The 9,563-nt window shown below is 34.1% G+C and overlaps 1 pseudogene; it reads right to left on the bottom strand.

Moving 5' to 3' along the window:
- Positions 1–2,606: 2,606 nt before the first annotated feature.
- On the bottom strand, positions 2,607–4,470 carry LOC143590130 (scarecrow-like protein 32 pseudogene; annotated as a pseudogene).
- Positions 4,471–9,563: the final 5,093 nt, after the last annotated feature.

Genomic DNA, 9,563 nt, shown 5'->3' with positions numbered 1-9,563 from the left:
CGGTAACGGGGTCTGTTGATTCGGAATCATGGGATGAGTAGATGTAACAGATGATGAATCTTTCTGTAAGATTCCAGGTATTAAATAGTTCCTTCCCGCGTCAATTGCCAATAACAATTACCTAACAAATGTAGCCATGAAATAGTTGATCGAACCTCTTCATCATGTTACTTTTTCGTTTTACAATTCACCACTTAACACTGAGAAATTAGATAATAACTAGATTTTGTATTTTGAATAAAAATATCAAGCCTATGGCAGGAGCCTATCAAGCTAATTTTTGAAAGCTTAAAGTTCCAAAGAAACAACATACTAAACGTCTGGCACATTAAATTGCACCATTTCTTCCAATTGACGCCAATTTTTAACTTCACTGATAACCTTATTATTTCTCGTTTTCTAAATGTTTTTAAATTCGAAAAATAACTTGTATTATTATTATTTTATTTTGGTATTTTTAATTAAAAATGTCACACTTATTAATCTCACTTTATCCCCCCCGGATAGGTCGGGTCGCCATGTTTGAAAGCATTGGTGAAAATTCGTAGGGAGCATTTGATAATTGATATAGTGTTTTTTTTTAAATAAATTGTACAAGTAGTATGTGCCCTTTTATTCTTAAAGACAAATTTAATAACGGTGACTAGTACTTACATACTATTATCAACTTATATGTCCTATAAATTTAAACATCTAAAGTTTAAATCCATTTTCATGGGTAGAAACATAGATATTACATCAACATAGCAGGTAGGCGGGCAACAAGCTGCGCCGTCACCCATTTCTGAATTGCAAACCCTAACCTGCTAAAGAATGAGCAAAGAATGGGTGAAAAATTCCAAGTATGAGAAAGAATGAAAGTTAAGAAAATCTCATTTTTCAAATAATAATGATAATAATAATAATAATAATAATAGTAATATTGATTTCTACCGTTGTGATCAATAATCAACATTGTGAAATATTTCGAAGTGTATTTTTTAGTCTATTTTTTAGTAATATTATGCTTGAATTAAAGACAAAATTGTTGATCGGGGTGTAATCTTTTAGTTTATAATCTTATCAATTTAAAGGTATGCATTTTGTGTACGTGGTACCGAAGCTTGAAAGAAAACCGCGGGAGAGGGGTGTTAAAATTTTCAGATGACAACAGGTAAAATTACACAATGCATAATTTTTTTTTTAATAAAACAGGTTAGAGAACAATTTTCGCCCATACGCATATTATTAGTTAACCAGATAAACTATGTCGAGACAAATAGGCTCACATTGGGACGGTGGAAACTGGAGAGCACGCCTAAGTGATGCATTGGTGGTGGAAAACAAATACCGAATTATCAGTGATGATGTATAATTACTACCATCAAAAAATGAACACTCGTTTTTTGGAGACAACTTGTACATGCATGCCTCTACCCGTTTTTATTAAACAATTAACATGGATGATAAAAATAAACAAATTCAAATGATAAATTTAATCCAGTTAATTACACTTTAGTTTTTCTCTTTTCTTTTTTGACTTATTAATTGCTATATGATCCTTATCTCCTTTCCAAATTATTATATAATGTAGCATCCATAAGGGTTTGTAAAGTAGATGAAGCACTTGTTAAGCTAAAGGTAAAACTAAGAACTCAAAATGACCGTGATGAGTTTGTAATATTTCATGTTATTTTTAGAATGTATCTTTACTTGATGAATTATTATTACACTAATTTTCGGCCTTCACCCATTTTGAAAATGGACACACTTCGCACGTTTAATTAGCTAGTTTTGTATTTGTCTGACATGCGTGTATACATATTTGGTTACTTAAAAGAAGTAAACAAAACGAAATGATTTATCTAAACTTTTATCATGTTATTGTACACGCGTATAATTAGGTTTACATAACTTGCTTTAGTGAACTTGAGTGATCGTTTAGGTTTTAAACTTTAAAGCATTGCCGGTCATATAAATTTGTTCTTTCCTATGATTAAACCATCATCACATAGAAGTAAAAGAAGAAAATATACAATATACATTATGTAATCACAAACATAACCATGAACAGCATATATAGTCCTTCATTCCATTTCATAAAATTAACTTATGGAAAACAAAAGACCTGTAAGTGTTCATGAGCAGCAGTTTGTGAGAATTCCTGGATGAAGTACTGACATGGCTGCTGAATGCTGAACAAAAGGAACTTGTTTGGACTATTTAAGGTAACATCTTTAACTAAGTTTTATTCTCAAATACACATAAGATTGATGGAGTATATATGTAACACAAAACATCTATTTTGACTTGTGCTCTTCTAATTCTCAAATGTTTAGATCTTTAGAAGCTATCATAATCCCAGAAGTTATCATATATACTAGTTTCATTGTTTTTGTCTATCCGAGCTTTAATTCTAATCAATATACATACATGATGTTATATTAAATTACAATCCATCAGATCATGATGATTCATCGTATTCTTGACTCGATCATTAGGTTAAACGGCTATGACAATGATATAGAATATACTAACATACGTCTACTTATAGGGATGATATTCCAGACTTTGGTTTGTTTAGTCATGAACAATACATGAAATTAAAGGAAGAACCAGCTGACATAAATATTTTGATATATGATCATCAACTATGTTAATTAGTTATTAGCCTAAAAACAGTCACCAACATTTAACATATTACTACCAACAACAAAAAGAAAATTAAAGATGATCTAGTAAGATTAACTCTACTTACCAAAATAACATCATTATGATCAGTCAATTAATGCATAAGATAATATAATATGATCACGTTGGTACCCAAGCAGTTGCGAAAACCACATTATGTCCTTTCCATGTAAGCACAAGATCATCTTCTTCCTTCTTCAATCCCCATCCAGCTGCATGTTCATCCAACATTCCTTTAACCTCGCTCACAATATCCTCTCCAAACCCAACCCCACGGAACCCCGTGTTTCGCATTCTCTGGACCCAGCGTCCTCTCGGCTCCAGCCGCTCAATCCTATGTGACCCATCTTGAGCTATCACATTCTCTATCTTCCAACCAATATCCGTTTCATACCACTGCCTTTGCTTGCTTCCTTTAGGTAAAAACGTGTCCACTATATCATAAGGGATCCATAGATAATTAAAAGCCGACCGTAATCGACAAACCAAGTTATTTGATGTGAAATCCGCATCTTCATCTACTAATACTACAAGAGTTGGATTTAAGCTTCGGATTTGTTTCAAGAACAAAGATCTCGGCGTCGAATCTTCGAACGAAAACGGTGTAGTAGTAGTAGTTGTGGTCGTAATTTCTTCAGGTATGTAATGAAGCATCATGTGACAGTTTATTATTAGGGCTTCATTTGTCTCGTTACCGTGTACTAGGGTTTGAATCTTTAGATGTTCAATTAATGAAGAGAATCCATCTAAAGAAGTTGAAGGGATTACATTAAACTCCAAGATTATGTTTCTTGAACGAGCAAAGTTCAGTAACTTAACCCCTAGCTCATCGTAGGAAAGATCCAACATTGGAGGGACATCCTCGGTGGCTCCGGCTATCGTGAGCTTAACAAGCGATGGACCGTCTGATTTCCCGGCCATCGCGTCAATTAAAGTTGGGATTTGCATGCAATGTGTGAGACTTAAATCAATTATGTGGACAGTAGAGTGTCCCTCTATGGCTTCGAGTATGGCAGCGTTGGCGGCTGTGAAACCGAACCGGTGCCATGGAGTTAAGTCCACAAAGCTTGCAAGCTCAATGATGGAAAACTTATGTGTTTGGATGGTGATATTCGAATTTGAGAGGGCTGCGGTTAGCATCTTGCAAGTTCCAGTCTTGGCGGCTCGGGCAACCAAGGCGCGTAGGAACCCGCAAGTTAGTCGTTGGTTGGAGTCACCGTCCGATGGGGCGATGTTGTTAAGAACCCATAGGATTTGTTGAGAGAGCGTGGCGTCGTTGCTTTCGATTGCGTTAGCGCAACGAACTAGCAACTGCTCCATGCAGTTGGCGTCCCCGAAGGTTCCCAGCGCCTTATTAGGCGCCGGGAATTCTGGCCAGGGACGGGTTCGATGTGTTTGGTTTGGGTTCATTGGAGAGAAGTTTTGGCATGGTTTAGGGGTTTGGTGGAGTGGTGGTGAGGGTAGTGTTTCAGTAAATTGCATCATGAGAGAGAATTAAAAGATAGAGAGAGAGTAGGTTAAAGGGAGATGTTGACTGGACTAGACAGTGGTACCTCTGGTGACTGGTATTTTGGGATATGAAACATTAATTATTTGTAAGGTAGAAATCTAAGTAAAATAGACAGATCATGATTGTGGTTAATTTTCTTGAAATGGGTATGTCGGTTAAGGGCAAAACAGCTTTAGTTTCCTGAGAAAATGATGTTACATAGTAGGCTTTTAAAGAGAGAAGGCTACAATATGTGTTTAGAACCACAGTTTGCAGAGAAGTTTTGAGAGGGTGATTCTGTGTGTGTCTGATATTCATATCTTGGAATGGTACATGTAATATAAAGGAGAGGAGGAGATGATATTATGATGATGGTGTTGGAATTTGGTAGCATGTGAGGCTTGCCGGCCATCGTTTTGGACTTATATAAGACTTATGATTTTGTCATTTCATGTATAGTTAGATGTATTCATATATATATAGTATACATTGAGTGTAAGGCAATGCATTTACTCTCAACTTCTTAACCTTCACGGGACCATTTTATTATATGTTACACCATACATTATTCTAAAAACTTTGCAATTGACTCTCGTAACTTTCAGTTTTGTTACCAGACGCAGTCTCACTCAAGCAGAGAAGTTATTGTGTGCAATTTATAATATCTCAATATGTTCATAATTAATCTGATGACAAAAAGATTTACTTATTCGTTAGAGTGGATCATCTTTGTCAACGAATGAATATAAAGTTAAGATTATCATTACCGAAAGACTCAAAGTATAATTATGTATCAATTTTGATTAATAGGCATAGTTTGAGCTATTAAAATTCTGTGAGTATTTTATAATTATAATACATATTATATATTTGCATATACACACAATAGAATGTTTAGACCCGATATTGTAATCTAAATCGTAGGGCCAGGCCATAAAGAAAAAAGAAGTATCAAAGGATAAATGGAATGACATGTTTCAATCATCAGCAAGCTGCAATTGGATCCCCACTTGAGCCATTCATGGCCCGTGAGTAATTTCCAGCCATGCACACCACACAAGACTACACCAATTGCACCACACCTCTATGGTCCTATATATATCTCAAGATTTAAGGTTGAAATTAATTAATTCAAATTATATATATTATTCTATATATATTTTGAGACCAAGAATACTTTGCATGAAATTTATCAACCATCCAGACTAAAATTTGTCTCGGTTATATGATTAGCTAGCTAAGACATACATATTATATAGCCAAAGTTTTAATCATAATATGGCTGGCCAAATTGAGGGTCTACTGCATGTGACTACTCGGGAATCAACATATAGTCGCTCATCATTCTTAAATTAAGAATATTCTTTAAAAGATGACATATATATCTTGCCGAATGAACTTGTTACAAGAAGATATAATCAATGATGTTACAATAAATACCATAACAAAACTTTGAGAGTGGTCCTTACAAAATATACCAAGAGAATGTCGTTGAGGTTAGTGGAGCCTTCATAGCTTTATACATTTAAAATTTAAAATTTTTCGTATTTCATTTAAATAAAACTATATAACACGATCTTCATATTTGAACATTATTTTTTTATTATTTATGAAAAAAAAAGTACCAAGTGAAAAAGTGGGCATGTACGTGGAGGCATATCTCAAAACTGTAATCATACGCAGAAGAAGGTAAATGCTTGAAAACAAAAAAATTGAAAAGGCATTTACACAACTTTTAACGGATGTTTCAAAATGGAATAATCTCCATGCACACACAAACACGTCCATCTGGGTAATATCTATTGACATTCTTCATGTTCTTCTTGTCCTTTCTTTCTTTTTTTTTATACTGAATGGAGCATTATTAAAATAGCCACTTATGGAATCATTTTATGATTTTATACCATTTCACCTTAATCATGTTTTTCAAAAGTAGTGACACTTGTAAATCATGCTTACGTTTTCCAATTTGAACTATGTTAGCTGAGAGCTCACATTAATTACATATTCAAATTCACATATTTTTATATTCTGTATTATTTTTAGTAAATAAAATGTAACTCATGAAAGTGGGCATGGGTGAAGTCTTTACCGACGAATTTGATCATCATTCATCAACTATTATTATCAACGGATCATTGATGCACTTCATCAACTGTTCACTTTAATTACGAACCAGACTCTTGTGTGTAAACTTCATTTTAGTAATATAATTTTATGTTTGTGTAGTAATTAATAAAACTTTTAGCATGAGAATTAATACATTTGTAAAAGAATGTGAAAGTGAAATGGGAATTTATATGAAAATAAGGGTTATCTTTCGTTTAATTTTCTTTGTATTTTTTTATTATAAACGGTAGTATTACCGTTGAAAATAGTATCAATGCTTCAACCTCGGGTAAGTTCCAACACTACCCGCTTGCATTACTCGAAAGGCCACGCGCAACCCCGGTCAGGGTGGGGTGGGGGCTAGACCAACCAAGGCGAGCTTGCATGTAGCATTTTATGTCCACCCATCCTTATAAGTATAATATACGCACCAATTAGTTCAGCAGTACGTAGTCTCATGAATTTTCTTATGAGAGGTCGTGAGTTCAAGTCTCACCTAGAGCAATTTATTCCACATTATGTCGAGAGCTTAATAGAATATAAAACTAGAGCAATTTATGTCGTGTGCTACACGGGTGGTTCTTGAAAATACAATATTTAATAAATAATCAGTATGCAATAAACAATAAACCCGTTAAACACTATTAATGCAGTTGTTGTACAGTTCTCTTTAAAACAATTTTAAAGTGATAGATAATTATAAATATCAAATTTTTGAAAAAAAAATAGGAAGTAAATATTAAATTAACAATTTTTGAAACACAAATTTTAAAAATGGTAACTATCATTTTAAAATAATAAATTTGTTATAAAAGGTGAGGTTTAATGTGAGAGTGACAAGTGGCAAACTTGTAGTTATTTATTAAAGAGTATAGATTTAGGTGAGAGTTGGAAATTATAAAAGACTCCCTAATATGAAATGATTTTACATGATCATGTTATGGGAAAATTTTCAAAATAAGCCTTTCAGTGAGAGATAAATTCAAAATAAGCCAAAAGTTTTAAAACTTCCATTAATAACCCATCGAAAATCATCCCCGTTGTGACCTTTGGTTTTCCGCCGATGGTTTTCGGCCCCCAATAAAAGAGTGACATGTGTAAAGCAATCGACACATGCCAAGGGTTTTCTACTCAAATCTATCTTTACCGATATTTTTGGTCTGAAAACCATATCGTCCGTGATGTTTGGTCTTGTTTTCATCTCCTTCGTGAGTTTTCCAAAGAAGTCGAAATTGGTTTTTTTTTTAAATTCATCTTACCAGACGAATTTCAAGTAGATATCGTCTTTTGACATAATTGTGTTGTGTTATAAGTGTTATTAACTTCCTATATTTAATCATGTTAAACATACATGTTTTGTTGTTTGTGTTATTAATCTAACTAAATTTATTCATTTAAAATGTGTCAGCGTAACATGCTTATTAAACATGCACATTTGAGTGTTGAAGACATTCAGTTTAATATAGCATGTTCGAGTCGAATAATCATGTAGTATGTGTTATATCATACACGATCCACGTTAATTTTTCCATCTATTTAAGATTCGATAGACGGATTAGAGCGTATTAGGGATATAATGCGGTAGCCCTAACTTTAACATAAAACTCATTTTTGTTACGTGCGTCTAAATAGTTGAAATTTTTTACTTTAAGATTATTATTAAAATCGAAGACAAAACAATAAGACACGAAATATTAAGAATTATAATTCTTTTCAATGTCAAATTCAAATACATAACTTTACATCATTTGCAAAGACGGAACATACATGGGACTGGAAGGGGCTGTGGCCCCTCCATGACTTTGGGTTTATAAATGAGTTTTATTGTCTTAGTTCTCTTAATTTGGAAGTTTATGTGTTTTTTCTTCTACTATGAATGAAAAGAAGGACAGGAAGAAAAAAGTGACTTATTATATTTTTAAAAATAATAAAATGGATAGGTCTAAACTGAAAACATAAACAAACACATTGACTTAGTTAACCATCTAAACCCCTTCCCATACAATAAAATGATAAAATGAGTGGCTTCAAAGTTGGATTTTCAATTTGTAATATTGATTATTTATTTACTTGATTATTAATTATTTTATTACTTTGAGTATGATGTATATAGGCTAGTTTAATGAATTAGCCTTAATATTGGGAAGTTTTATCCCGCAATAAAATGCCATATGATTTTTTTGTCATTTATTTCTAAGAACTGTTTTTTTTATATACGATCTTTATATAGTGCAAAAAAGTTGTTTTTTTATATGTGTTTGAGCTTATGATTAATCTAAGATTTTCGGCCCCCTCTATGAATATGTTCAAGTTCCGCCACTGATCATTTGCTCATCAAACTTACATCATATAATTACATCATTTGCTTATAATGAGACTTGATCCCTTACTATTTGGGAATAATATCTTTTTGTAAACCTTAATACCGTTGGGCGTTGGACGTATACCCCTTTAATTTATGAAATCATATTACACATTACACACTTACAATGGTGAAGTAAGAACTTTTCATTTGAGAGGGTACAATATATAATTTTTTATATTTGTTTTAATTACTCTATGATAATAAGATTAGTATGTATTTTACACGTCTTGGTGAGGTATATCTAGTTTATTATTAGAAAACATAAGATTTTTTTTTATTTTTTTTTGCTACATTATTTCTTATATAGTGAAGAGGTATGTACCCGCCTCAACACCGAGCAAGGCGGGTCAACCCACAAGATAAAGACATTATGAAGGCACAAAGCCAAAACCTATGCGCATGGCGCATACAAAACATGCTCAGGCATCATATGCCCAGGCACACATATGCTCGCGCATCACATATGCGCGCGGCGCATCAGCGCGCGGCGCATATCACATGCTCGTGCATATCACATCTGCCCAGACACACATGCTCGCGCATCACATATGCGCGCAGCGCATCAGCGCGCGGCGCATATCACATGCTCGTGCATATCACATCTGCGCATGAAATATCTGCGCGTGAGAATAAAGAGAAGACCTCGCGCATCCTCAGGATGGGCGCATATCACACGTGCGCATAATCAACCTCGTCCTTATCCAAATCAGGATTAGGGCAACCTTGATTGTGCACGTCAGACAACCTTCCAGAAGGCATCTTTTTAAGGAGTAAGAATATGCTGATGTTGACAGCTGCCAAATGAAAGGTCGACAACTCAGCATGACACATGTGTTGCCACGTGATTACAACCAACGAGAAAGCGCCAGGTGTCCCAGAGGACATGTGGCGCAGTGCGATTGGAGGAAGCCAACGAGGTTGAGCCCAACC

Source organism: Bidens hawaiensis, unplaced genomic scaffold (assembly GCF_021521415.1).
Source record: "Bidens hawaiensis isolate Kalapana, Puna unplaced genomic scaffold, B.hawaiensis_p1.1 tig00038172_1, whole genome shotgun sequence".
NCBI classification, from domain to species: domain Eukaryota; kingdom Viridiplantae; phylum Streptophyta; class Magnoliopsida; order Asterales; family Asteraceae; genus Bidens; species Bidens hawaiensis.
The sequence above is the reverse complement of the archived record's forward strand: the minus strand, read 5'-3'. Positions and strand labels throughout refer to the sequence as shown.